The sequence below is a fragment of the Schistocerca serialis genome, chromosome 5, assembly GCF_023864345.2.
Source record: "Schistocerca serialis cubense isolate TAMUIC-IGC-003099 chromosome 5, iqSchSeri2.2, whole genome shotgun sequence".
In the NCBI taxonomy this organism is placed as follows: Eukaryota; Metazoa; Arthropoda; class Insecta; order Orthoptera; family Acrididae; genus Schistocerca; species Schistocerca serialis.
In genome coordinates this window covers 701,893,661-701,908,506 of record NC_064642.1, presented here as the reverse complement: position 1 = coordinate 701,908,506, position 14,846 = coordinate 701,893,661, and positions in this window count along the sequence as shown.

Below are 14,846 nucleotides of genomic sequence, written 5' to 3'. Positions count from 1 at the left end.
ACAATTATTCTTGTACAAAATGTTTGTTAATTTTTTCATATTCATTAAGCAGTACCCTAATATACAGTTATGTCAGCAAAAGTTCTGCCTTCTCAGTAAAAGTTGTTCCTCATCAGAAAAAATTCTGCCTCATCAGAAAATGTTCTGCCTCATCGGCAAAAACTGCCGCCATTTTGGATCCTTCCAGTATATAAGAAGTCTTCATATCTACAACAGATCAATGTCTTGTGGTAGCGGAAGTGTCAGTGTGGCTTCCTCCAAAGTGCTTGATACCTCTCACCGGTTAGTGGGGAAGAAGAGATCTACTAAAAAACTGTTTTGTTCATTGTTATTATTGTAGATCCTCGAGAATCTTGTTACTGACACTGGTAGCATCAACTACGCCAAAGATGGCACGCACCTTTGCAAGAAGAATTTAAATCTGTTTACAGCCATTACAGAGCTGTTTTGTGACAACATCATGTTGATTAAAATTTTTGATCCAGTGCAACGCCAAGAATAATCAGAGGACTGTTCGTAATTTTAAAGGAGGAAGTATGTGGTGCATTTAATAATTATCTGTGTGGTAAATTTTCATACTTCATCTCTGCAAGACACAAGATCAAGACGAAACCATCACTGATGCTACATGGGAACGACAATGTGACAGCAAGACGAATGTTGGAAAAAATCCACTGGCATTTTTAACAAAGTGGGAATGTTCAACTACCTGGCAACAAAGCATGACTTCTGCATGCGAAGGTATTATCGAGAAACAGAAACATGATTTTAAACAACGGTAAGATAGTTAGAATAGTTTAGCATGGACAAACTCCAATTGTAGACTAAAGATATATATCAAATTTGTATATAATATCACAAGCCCAGAAGTGAACAAAGTTATAAGTAACCAATCTATCGATTTTATAAAGTATCCTGATTTGTCTTCAAGAGAAACTTTTAAATTTCGTTGGCTGAAAAACTTGGTACTACCAGGCTGGAAGCTACAATATATAACTCTACACTGGATGGTATGTTCAATCCTTTGGAAGACATTCTACGTGTATTAAATGCCAACAACCAGTTGTACTCCACTCTTCTCCGTGGCAGTCACTTTTATGTGGCGTAAATTATCAGATAGCTTACAGAACAGTTCCTGTGTTCTGTTTTTTTATCAGTGTTCTGCAGTTTGTCAGACGGGGTACTAAGAGTACAGGAAAGGTTACCGGTGTACGTGTAAATCTCACAGACAATCGAGAGTGAGAAAAAATTATAAGCCATTTTCTGCCTACCTGCAGAGTTAATTATTGACCTGAAAACTATGTGGAAACAACACAGCTTGAACAAAGATTATATAAGTCTTATTACGTGATGTATTAAAGCTGGAGAATTATATCTTTCTCAGTTCAGGACATTGTTCTACACAATACAATAAATTACACACTTTAGTGCATGACGACGGTTCCCACGAATAATATTATAAAATAGATCTTAATAAAAAGATTTACAATATTTCCTATTACAGAAACTACCGTGGTGCCATTTCTCAAAAGGACAATGCTTGTCCCCACGTGATGTGTGAGTCTGTGAACTGTCCGGGTGAAACTGAGGTACTCTCATGGCCAGCACCCCAGATCTGTCACTGATATAATACGTGTTGGATCAGTGTGCATGTCAACTACATCCCAGTGCCAGTTTCCAAGATATCAAGCATCAGTTGAATCTGTTGTGGGCCAGTTTGCCCCAGAAGAAAATACAACAGCCTTACGACACCCTTTAGAACCGAATGAGTACACGCATCCAATCTAGATAAGGTGCAACATCATGCTGATAAGTGGGCCATATTTGCAAGAGATGTAAATCTGACTAGATTCTAATCACGGAATAATATCACATACCCTCTCAACCCATGAAGTTTAATTTAGTGTCCTTCTCCCCTTCTGATGCTTCACTTTTCAACAGCTAGTGTATGTTCAGTGTAAGTGGCTCGTCTTTATTAATGTCCCGAGCAATAAATCCTAGCAACTACTTATAGCTTTCCTACATCACCCCTCTTTCTATGATAATCTGAATCATTTCACGAAATAACTTTCCAATGGTAAATAATATTCGCCTTTAGAATGCAGAGTAACGACAAGCTAAGAATCTCCCGTTAGATCCCCATCTACTTATAACTAAATAGGGAAAGGTTGCACCTTCGCTTTTCTCCTTGAGTCATTAAACTAAGGAAAACCAGTATTATAAGTAATTGCAGGAAGATGGGTTATCCGTTATAGTATCGAAAAGTACGAGGGTAATTCAATAATTAAAGAGACAAATTGGTCTGGGGAAAAATCTGTTAGTTGGGCAAGTTTGGTACTTTTACGGCTTTAAGTTGGCGTCACTGGGATGAGCTCTGATTAGCTGATGCATAAACATTGTTTTGTTTATAACCTCAAAAATACATTTCAAGGTGGCGAGTCCGCTTGAAACGTCCACATTAATTGAACAACGTTCTGTTATTCGTTTTTTACCTGATACGAGCCAGCAATGAATACATAATGTAGAATATCTAAAGTTTATAATGAAGACTGTATGAATCGTGCAAATTTTTACAAGTGGGTAGAGCAGTTCAAAAATTGTTGCGACTCAGTGACTGATGAACACCGTTCTGGGCGACCAGCTGCAGTTTCAATTCCCTTACTAGTAAAGTCGAATTGATTACATTATTACTGCCGACAGCCGTGTGACTGTGGAAATGATAGTGGATGAGGTTCAAGTTAGTACTGGTACAGTTCATAACATTATCTGTAACAAGCTGAAATACCGCGAAACCTTTGCAAGATGGGTCCCAAAAGATTTGCCGCGGCTACATAAGGGAACAAGGTTGAGAATGTGCACAGAGCTAAATGACGTTATGAAAGAGAAGGTGAGCACTTCCTATTATGAGCCAGAATCAAAAAGATAAAGTATGGATTGGAAGTACACCAATCCACCCGCCAAAAAAAAAAAAAAAAAAAAAAAAAAAGCATCAGCAGGAAAAGTCATGTTGACGGTGTTTTTCGATGCTGAAGGTCCAGTTTTTGTGATTATTTCCAAGAGCGGCGTACAATGAACAGGAAGTATTATTCGGGTTTGCTTCTAAACAAGGTGAAGCGAGCCATAAGAGAGAGACGTTGATCTCAGAGGAGAAGTGTGATTCTCCAACAAGACAATGCACGTTCTCATATTGCTCAACTAACCCGTAAAACCATTAACAAAATGGGCTGAAAGTACTACCTCACCCTGATTTAGCACCTAGTGATTTCCATTTGTTTGGTGCACTGAAGGAGTCATTACGTGGGAAGAGGTTCCAGGACAACGAGGACACGAAAAAGTTTGAGTGAAATTGGTTCAAACATCAAGATAAAGAGTTCATTGCAGCCACAATGAGAAAGCTTGTAGGCCGTTGTAATAAGTGCATAAATGTTCAAGGGGATTATGTTGAAAAGTAGAAGAATTGTTCTGTAGAAATAAAGGCTTTTTTCTCCACACCAATTTGTCTCTTTAATTATTAAGTGACCCTCGTAGTTAACAAGGCGCTGGACATAGTAACAGGGCAGAATAATTCTAAAGTAATACACAAACTGCGTCATATTAGGCAGGTAACAGTTAATGTCAGGTATCGTGGCAGCTGCCATACTTTTTGTTGTATACGGTAAACACTAGTCATCTTGTAATTGATAGCTTTCCTGAAAACTGCTCATGGTGTAAATCACGCGATGGGAATATCCATCAGTACTCACTGTGCTTTTTTCTAATAACAAGAAAGTATAAAACATTTTGTCTGCTTTATTATGCATTCGTACTAACGGCCCAATGTAAACCTCCCATATGAAATTTGACGACTTTTAAAAATTTACGTTAAATTCAATATTAATTATAATCTTCTCTTACACAAAGTTAGTGGTCGATCGTACGGGATCGTTAAGTACGTTAATGGACATAAATGATTTCAAACGTTTCACAGCGTCCGCTACCAACATCGAATGGGTTTTCGTATACAACAACAAACTCTAAATCGGATTATGACCGACTTGTGGAAGCCAAAATTGATGCGTTTAATGCTTTATGATCGCACAGTGAATAACAGACAAGCTGTCGAACACAATGGATGTAAGCTGCTTTTTCAAATCCTGAATTCGGTGAATTATAGAAACTGCTTTGCTTTTCGATTGTTTACGAAGTCCGAGAATCCTCCATCCAAGATGTATGTACAGTGACAAAGAAAACGAGGAAATTTACCAGCAGCAGAGGGAATTCCTGCTGCTGAAATACTTTGACAGATGTTCTACTCATTTCTAGGTCATATTTTACTTCAGATATCATCATTTAGCTTTCCCATAAATCGATGATACAAACCTCCATTCTAGAACTTACTAACGCGTGTTAGTGTAGTGCAGACTAAATGCAGACTCGAATTTTGACTAGGAAATAAATATTACTGAGCACTATTTCATCGGAAAATGAGTTTGAATCCTGGTAAAATTTCCTTACAATTGGACTTTGAGACAATATGTTGGTTAAATCTCAAATCTCTCTGTACTTACTCCTGATCCTTCTGTTGGATAGGGACGCTAAGTTTGTCGAGGTTCTTGCGGCTGGCTACTTAGTCTCTGCTTCATTTCATTCCACATGCGTTAACGACAGATCAATCGCAACACTACATTGAAAAGATCTCACCACACCCAGCCGCACAGTACATAATACATCGGAGACAGACAAATGTAATTTGCAGTTTATTTGGCATAAAGTGTATTTCCCAAGGTTTCGGGATTCTAACCGGATGAGGTCAACAACTTGCCACGATAGCTCGGCCGACAACGATTCAGCTATATTCATGTGAATAGTTCCTTCACATCGTCTGCTAAGTAGGCCCCAATTCTGACGTTTACGGTTATTGCTTATCTTACTACTGACAGTCCCCTTCACTTCCGCCTTTCTTGCAAATTCTCTGCTCAGTAGACCGTTTATTCCATAGAGCAGGTGCAGTAATTCTTCCCCACTTTCACTGTCGATAGCGATATCGTCAGCGAAACTTATTATTGGTATCATTTCACCCTCAATTTTAATCCCACTCCTCGACTGTTCTTGTACATCCGTCACTGTTCATTCGACTTTGAACAGTACTGAAATCCATCCCCAACTTACGCCTTTTTAACGCAAGCACTTTTCTGTTCTTGTGGCTTCCTCTTTGTTCTTGCACATGTATAGAATTCCGACATCGCAAACACAATACGTATTATGCCTAATACGGTGTAGGAAATCCGTTGGCATTGACATCAGATTCCCGCCCCATCGAAATGGATATATACAAGACCTGCACGGTTTTCAAGGGATTCTTATACTATTATTCCCGCAAAATAGTGACAATTTCAGGTCAGTTAACGACGATGGAAGTGGACAGCGATCAAGCACCCACTTATCCAAAGCAGACCACATAGGCTCAATAATACTGAGAACTGGCGTCTGTGGTGGGCAGTGAAGATACTACAATACATCCTCCTCCTCAAAAAATGAGTTCTGGCTGATGCTATCTGCGTGAAAACGGGCCCTATCATCTAAGAAACTAGCATCACCGTTGGGGAACAAACATTGCACAATAGGATTTACCTAAAGTACGGTCACACAATCCTTGGCAGTAACCGTGGGGTCGGCGGAATACTATGATGTTGCATTTGTATAACTGATGAGCAGCTTTCGAATTCCAACTCGCCCTTTCATTCCCAGCTTATGGAGCGCCCTTCTTATTGTTTTGATTACGCCAGGATTCACGAGTGCGATATTCAGCTCTGCAGTGTATACTGCAGCTGCAGTCCTCTTATTGTTCGTCACAGTCCTTTTCAATGACCGTCTGTCATGATAACTCAGCAAGCGCTTTTGTTTGCTTTGTGACTTACCGAACAATGATAAAATCTTCTCGCGTTGACATCCGAGTCATTGCGTTGTTCTCCAGCAACGTCTCAGCAAGTTTCTTACTTGCCATCTGCAGACGAAGTGTCGGGTTCACTCTCTCTCACCTTTTACTTTCCCATCCTTGGGGAAGTGTATGGAGGAGTTTGTAGCCTGTTGGCTTTTACTCCACATTGTATGTTGTGCGTGTGTGATTATCTTGAATAGTTTTGGCTGTCTGTGTACTGTGATGGTGCCCTGGTGGTGTCTTGTACTTGCCTGAGGTTGGCGAGATGTTGGGTATTTTTAAGGATTAAGGATTGGTATTAGGACTTCGAGATTCAGGGATTTTTCTCTTCGACTTAGCCGTCGAAGATCGTCATAGGACTTTGTGCATATTATGTGTCATGTCATACCGACCTAGGGAGTGGATGAGGTTATTTCCAGATCTGGAAGAGCTCTCGCAGAAAGCCCTTGCCAGATCTTCGAATCTTTCTTTGAGGAGTGGGATTTCGGCAGCGGCGCGCAGATCGTCGGTGGGGAATCCCATGGGTATATGCAGTGCCCTCCTAAGGGCGCGGTTTTGCAGCCTCTGGAGTTTGTCCAGATGCTGCTTCGCTGCGTATCCCCAGACAGGGAATGTGTACTCCATTCCTGGCCGTATAAGGGCCTGATACACATTTACTCCTAGAGAGCAGGGAAGGGCGCTGGTTGTGTTGAGGAATGGGTATAGGATGGGCATTCTGGCATAGAACTTCCTGTGGACCTCGTCTATGTGGAGCTTCCACGTTAGTCTCGAGTCCAAGGTTACACCGAATACATGGCGGATCTACGCCAGAGACTCGGTATCGATGTTGGTGTTGGTGAAGGGGGGAGGGGTGTTGCGATCACGTCTCGTTCGGATCTTTATAGCCACTGGACCACGGGCTTCTTTGCATCCTCGGTGCCGGTCGGGCCAATCAGGTGCGAACGGAATCGGTACGGCGGCGCGTGGGGGGGGGGGGGGGGGGGGGGACAGCAATGGTCCCCGGGTGCTGGCGTCTCGTCTCGGTGCGGTCTGTTTATTCCATCCGCCCCCACCGACCTGCCTCCATCAGTGCGCTCTCGTGTTATTCTTGATAACGTTGTGTTCCACGCGGTGCTGAGTTGGAAGCCACTATCCCGGTCGACCAGGTTATCGCTGGCCCGTGTCTCCACTGCCTCTTTAATAACAGAGTCCCAGAAACCTTTCGCTCTACACAGTCTGTTGGTTTCTTCAAATAGAAACGTGTTCTTCACTGAGGCCGTGCTCCACTAGCGCGGATTTTTCCTTTGATCCAAGGCGAGCAGTTCTCACATGTTCAGAGATGCGGCGTGTGATACAACGCTGCGTCTGTCCAATATACTGCTGTCCGCATTCACAGGAAATGCTGTAGACACCCGGTGTTCTTAGACACAAGTGGTCCTTCATTGGGCCCAGCATATTTTTGATTTTTAAGGGCGAGGGAAGATGGTTTTTATCTTGGCCTTCTCCAGTGTCCTGGCAATCTCTGCCGTGAGTGGCAATGCTTACGGGAGGACCGCCAGACCTTTGTTGTTCTCTTCTTCCTGAAGGTCCTCCTTCTTCTCCTTCTTGCTCATCTTGAGAGCGCGTCTAATCTGCGTGTCGGTGTATCCATTCCTCTAGAAGGTTTTCTTCAGGTACTGAATCTCAGTAGCAAACTGTCCTTGTCGCACATGTCATGAGCTCTGCGGACAAGGGTAGTGAGCACGGATTTCCGTTGAGCTGAGTGATGACAGCTGTTGGTGTTGAGGTACAGGTCTGTGTATGTTTTGTTTCAGTAGACCGAGTGTCCCAGTGTGCCGTCCGTTTTCTTCCTTATTAGGATATCGAGGAAGGGTAAGTAATCATTTTCTTCCAGTTCCATTGTGAACTTGATGTTCTTGTGTATGCTGTTCAGATGGTTGAGAAATTCCGTTAATGTGTCCTCGCCGTGCAGCCAGACGTACCGATAAAATACTTTGGATTTAAGGCGTGCTGTTTCCAAGGCGATATCCTCAAAGTATTCTATGTACAGATTAGAGATACATGGTGCCAGTGGGGATCCCATAGCGACTCCATCCACCTGTTGGTAAAACTTTCCCCCACACTGGAAATACGTGGTCGTGAGTGCATCTAATCTGTACATGGACTACTTCGAGAATATTGTCTTGGAAACAGAACGCCCTAAACCCAAGGTCTTTTATCGGTACGTGGACGATACTTTGGCGGTGCGACAGTTCACATATGTATCTCCGCTTACTATCATTTGAGATGTGTGGATTATATTTATATTTTTCTAGGGACCGAGGTATATAGCCCCATATTTTGTAGCCACTAAAATGAAAAATAGTTTGATTTCCATTTCCTTCAACTATTTTAAAAATTCCGAAAAGATGAAATGTGTCACTTCTACCTTGTTTGATGGAAATCCTCTCAGATACTTTTTAAAAGCTGATTCAGATACTGAATACCATACGTTGTCCTAATCGACGAATATTTCTTTTTCTGTCGCGTCAGTAGACAGAACCTCCTTTTCAGAAACGTCCTGAATGTACTATTTTCAACTAACCGCTCATTCCTCTGCTTTTAACGGTGCATTTACTTTTACATTTTATTAGTTTTGGCATCTTTCCTTCTAACTACACCGAAAACTAATTTTGCTTTTGTATACCCTTCATCTGCCCATGGACCACCATTACCTTTTCTATTGCTCATCTTTCCTGCAACCTCCCTTGTGGTCGATTTCATTCCCAAGTGATTTATATTGTCTTCCTTTCTTTCCCTAAACATTTTTGTATTTCATTCTTTCGTCGATCAGTTTAAGTACTTCTTCAGTCATGCAGTATTTCGCAGCATGTACCTCTCAAGCACCTACTCCGCGATTGCTCTGTTTAGGGATGTCCGTTCCACTTCTACTTCATTGTCTTCTATATTATACTTATCGCGGTATTATGACCGCAGAAAACTTCAAACGCATGTCGTCATTCCTCAGTATTGCCGCATCGCAGATCTTTACATAACGAGTTTTCCTGGCCGTTCTGTTAAGCTTCAGTCTCCACTTCATAATGACTAATTTGCGATCTGCGGCTAGAGGGCTTTCGGAAATTCCCGTTACAAATCTCTAGGACTTGTAGAGGGGAGTGAGTACATAATAGTATGAGTAGGAACCCATGTCCAGAAACTTACCGTTTCCTTTCTACTACGGTTTCAATTCAGGTGTTTAACTCACCCATTTCTATCTGAGGAATTAAATTGGGCATTACGTAGTACAATTACTAGGTAACAATTCAAAATGAAACATAACGGAACATCCATTTATCGCTTATGCACATTTTTTTGTGTTAAGACTGAAACATCACGAGATTGCATTATAGCAAAACAGAAAAGAACCCAGCATACTGCCTGTACAGAACCGTACTGGCGCATTACAACAGTGGATCGACGTGGCGGCCACCAATGTTATTACAAAACTGTACCTGCGAAGCATGTCCTGGTGCACACTCTCCATCCCGCCTGGTGAGTCTTCAATTTCTAGTGCAACGGCCAGATCTCTTTACTCAACTGAACTGCAACGGTCGTAGAACGGAGACGGTACGTTTCCGGGCCTAGGTTTCTATTCAAAAATATTGTGTACTCACTCGCCTCTACAATTCTTAGAAGTTCGTAACAGGAATTTCCGAACACCCTGTCCATTTGCGTGTTGGTACGCATTCCAATCCAGTATCTAATTTCTGAATCTCTTTCTCACCATAGTATAATCCAGCTGGTATATTCCCGTGTCTACAGACATTTTCCAACTACATATCTTCCTTCTGTGATCCTTAGACAGTGTGTCTGCTATTATTATCTCAAAACTTATTGCAGAATTCATAGAGTCATTCTCTTCTGTCATTCTTACGGATCCCACATTATTTCGTAAAACTGTCCTCTACTTCATTCCCGACTATAGTGTTCCGATCCCACGGCTCTTAATGAATTATCTGTTCAGAGCACTATACATTCTTTCCAGTTATTTGACTGAACATATGGTGTCCTCCACCTCTCTCCTTGAGTCCCCGAGGCAGCCGTGTTTAATGGTACTGTCTGATTTCTCTCAGAATCGTGTAATAAAGCATAAGAGTATAGAACCTTCTCACGATGTTAGTGTGCAATGAAATTCGACATTGTTTCTTGCGTCTCCTACGCTGTATGTGCAGAAACCCAGTGGATGCTTGTTCAAGCCCACTGTGCGTTGAAGTGGAAACTTCTTGCGTCTCCTACGCTGTATCTGCAGAAACCCAGTGGATGCTTGTTCAAGCCGACTGTGCGTTGGAGTGGAAACTCAGTCTCTATATTCGCAGTATAAGCTGTGTTTAACTTCGTTGCTGTCGTCGCTTATCACCGACACTGTTAATGTCTTGTTTATGAAATACAGGAGCGTCAAGGGTGAAGTATCCGAGTACCTGGTTACAATTCAATCACAACTTGCCGAAAATTCTTTGTCAGACTGCTGGTGCGAGCAAGTAAATATTATCTTAAAAAACCCTGATTACTTAATCGTTGCTGCCATTACAGCTACCAGAGTCTAGCTGCCAGAGTATACAGAATTTAGCGTGAAACTTTCGAATCATCAGTTTTGAGCAGTATGTAACGAAATGAGATGAAAAGGTGCGTAAATCAAAGGCTAAAAGCTTCACGAGCCAAATTGATCCCGCCCTGATATCAATTCCCGTGCTCGTTCAACATCTTTGGTTGCGTTGCGAAGTTACGACTTCTCGGGCGTCCCTTACGATGGCCCTTTTGCAGTAACACGAGGACGATTTTAGCGCGCGCACTGCTCGGAGATGGGCTGTCCATTCAAGGGGCAGTTGACTGGAGATCGGGGTGGATTGGGTCCTTGGACGGAGCCGTGCTGGGAATCGTGGCTCGTGAAAGGATGTCGTGCTGGGCTGCTCCCTGTGTTTGCATCTCCGGTGTCTACTTCGCGGACCGCGCCTTCGCCTACGGAAGAGCTGAGGCCCTGCCGTTTTACGAGGTGCATTCAAGTTCTAAGGCCTCCGATTTTTTTTTCCGGACTGGAAAGAGATAGAAACATGCGCATTGTTTTAAAATGAGGCCACGTTCATTGTCAATACGTCCCAGAGGTGGCAGCACCATACGGCAGATGGAATTTTACCGCCAGCGGCGAGAATGAGAACTGTTTTAAATACTTAAAATGGCGACGTTTTCCTTACTTGAACAGCGTGCAATCATTCGTTTTCTGAATTTGCGTGGTGTGAAACCAATTGAAATTCATCGACAGTTGAAGGAGACATGTGGTGATGGAGTTATGGATGTGTCGAAAGTGCGTTCGTGGGTGCGACGGTTTAGTGAAGGCAGAACATCGTCTGGAAACAAACCGAAACAACGTCAGGCTCGCACAAGCCGGTCTGACGACATGATCGAGAAAGTGGAGAGAATTGTTTTGGGGGATCGTCGAATGACTGTTGAACAGATCGCCTCCAGAGTTGGCATTTCTGTGGGTTCTGTGCACAGAACCCTGCATGACGACCTGAAAATGCGAAAAGTGTCATCCAGGTGGGTGCCACGAATGCTGACGGACGACCACATGGCTGCCCGTGTGGCATGTTGCCAAGCAATGTTGACGCGCAACGACAGCATGAATGGGACTTTCTTTTCGTCTGTTGTGACAATGGATGAGACGTGGATGCCATTTTTCAGTCCAGAAACAAAGCGCCAGTCAGCTCAATGGAAGCACACAGATTCACCGCCACCAAAAAAATTTCGGGTAACCGCCAGTGCTGAAAAAATGATGGTGTCCATGTTCTGGGACAGCGAGGGCGTAATCCTCACCCATTGCGTTCCAAAGGGCACTACGGTAACAGGTGCATCCTACGAAAATGTTTTGAAGAACAAATTCCTTCCTGCACTGCAACAAAAACGTCCGGGAAGGGCTGCACGTGTGCTGTTTCACCAAGACAACGCACCCGCACATCGAGTTAACGTTACGCAATAGTTTCTTCGTGATAACAACTTTGAAGTGATTCCTCATGCTCCCTACTCACCTGACCTGGCTCCTAGTGACTTTTTGCTTTTTCCAACAATGAAAGACACTCTCCGTGGCCGCACATTCATCAGCCGTGGTGCTATTGCCTCAGCGATTTTCCAGTGGTCAAAACAGACTCCTAAAGAAGTCTTCGCCGCTGCCATGGAATCATGGCGTCAGCGTTGTGAAAAATGTGTACGTCTGCAGGGCGATTACGTCGAGAAGTAACGCCAGTTTCATCGATTTCGGGTGAGTAGTTAATTAGAAAAAAAATCGGAGGCCTTAGAACTTGAATGCACCTCGTATTGTCCACATTGATTTTCCCATCTCGGGATATTATCGCCTATAGGACATTTAGATCAAGCAATCCTGGGCTCCAACTAAGAGCGATACGTCGTCTAATGTTTATATTGATAAACCTATGTGTGTTCATTCTAGACTTGTGTAAACCTTCAAAAAGACGGCAGCCTGTCTATTTTTATTCATGACCGTGGAACCGATCTTAAATTCGACTTTGTTGGTTATATGACTGTGTATCATATTGTGTAGGAAGTGTACATCACGAATCTGTAGAAGTAAGGAATGTAAGCGATGTATTAATAAATTGCATTGATCCGTCAGAAATGAGATTTAACTCTGTCTGCTAGGTGGCGAGGGCACACGTTGCAGTTCGCTTTGGTGAATTCCCTGCTGCCTTGATTGGTCGACGTGGCAAACTACATCGTAAATGATTGACTTCGGTCTCGTTTGGAAACCATACGAGTTAATGTTTCAGTGGCAGTTCGAGAGACAAAATTCTACTCTGTCGCCATTAAGTGTCATTCGTTGCTGTTGCCAAATTATTCTGCTCACCGTAATTTTGTCGATGCTCTAAAGATGTATCAGTAAGCCTGGTGCTCATTTGATTGTAATTCTCAACTTGTACCGTCTGAGGGTGCATTTGTAAATTTAAGTATTTTGTATTCCTGAAGTCAAACACTTCCTCTCAATATGTTTGTTTGTATGACCATCTTCCGCGGCTACTGTTGCGTAAGAGAAAGTGCAAAAAGGCAAAATATCTGGCAAGTGTATATGTACAACGAAGTTTATTTCGACTCCAACCTCCGGTAACAAAGAACAAAAAAAGCACTGGTTTGCAGAATATGTGAGCAAGTGGCACAAACACCGCAAGTAAATTTCACACCAACCCTAAAAATAAACAGTTTTTTAAATCTATAACAAACAAAATGTACAAACCTACAAATATTTGCAGAATATACACATAGTGTGCTTGATAAATAAAAGCCAAACGCGTCTGGCGTAAGACATCTCTTAAATTAATTGCAGTAAGCTTAAGATAGAGGAACGAATAGTAATTGGCTTCCATCCAAGTTTAACACTTGCCTTCTATTTCCGTGGTGTCTTTAGTGAGACCTGTACCGGTCTTTCACTTGCCATCTGATTTGCGTTCTCAGTGTATGTTAGAGAATACATACTGCTTTTGTATCACGTTCACAAAAGCAGACAGCAAAGCCGTTTCGAGATTTGCGTGTCTGTAGTGTAATTCAACGGTCTCATTCGTTTATTAGCAGCATGTCAAATTTTTAATCAATTGTAATTTCCGCTATTGATGCATGACTTTGCTAACGTGAAAATGAGCTCCACTGAATTTAAGTACTTCTTTGGTTTAGTATTTGTGACCGAGAAAGAAAAGAAAGGTTTCCGATTGCATTTTCACATGTCTTTGTTATGTTTAAATGGGCTGTGTACGGTTCGTCATTCGCCAGCTATGTAAATAGAATTTGTATTCTGTACGTTCTAGAAACTGAGATTTATAGGAAGAATTTTAAGGAAATGTAACACATCCAGCAAAGAAGTTACTTATAAGACGCTTGTTCGACCGATTCTTGGGTACTATTCAGCAATATGGGACCCTTATCGGGTAGGACTGATAGAAGAGTGGCTTGTTTCGTCTCGGGATTCTTTAGCCGTTGCGAGAGAACTACAGAGATGCTTGACAAACTTCAGCGGCAGATGCTGCAAGAGAGCGGTTGTGGATCATGGAGATGTCTGCCATTGAAATTTCGAGAGAGTACATCACGGGAAGGATTCTTTTTTTTTTTGGGATTAATATTTTCACTGCTATGATGATCTCTTCATCTCAGAGTAGCACTTTCAACCTACGTTCTCCATTATTTGGCGTATGTATTTCAATCTCTGTCTTCCTCTACAGTTTTTGCTCTCTACAGCTCCCTCTAGTACCATGGAAGTCATTCCCTCATGTCTTAACAGATGTCGTATCAGCCTGCGTTTTCCACATATTGCTTTCCTCTCCGATTCTGCACGGAACCTCCTCATTCCTCACCTTATTAGTCCACCTAATTTTCAACATTCGTCTGTAGCACAACATCTCAGATTCTTTGATTCTCTTCTTTTCCGGTTTCCCCACAGTCTATGTTACACTACACTCCAGACGTACACTCTCAAAAATTCCTTCCTCAAATTAAGGCCGATGTTTGATATTAGTAGACTTCTCTTGGCCAGGAATGCACTTTTTGCCACTGCTAGTCTGCTTCTGATGTCCTCCTTGCTCCGTCCGTCATTGGTTATTTTACCGCCCAGGTAGTAGAATTTCTTAACTTCATCTACTTCGTGACCATCAATCCTGATGTTAAGTTCCTCGCTGTTCCCATTTCTACTACTTCTCATTACCTCTCAATACACACTCAGTACTCATCAGACTGTTCATTCCGTTTAGCAGATCATGTAATTTTTCTTCACTTTCACTCAGGATAGCAATGTCATCAGCGAATCGTATCAATGATATCCTTTCATCTTGCATTTTAATTCCACTCCTGAACCTTTCTTTTTAATTTCAACATTTATTCCTCCATGTACAGATTTAACAGTAGGGGCGAAAGGCTACATTCT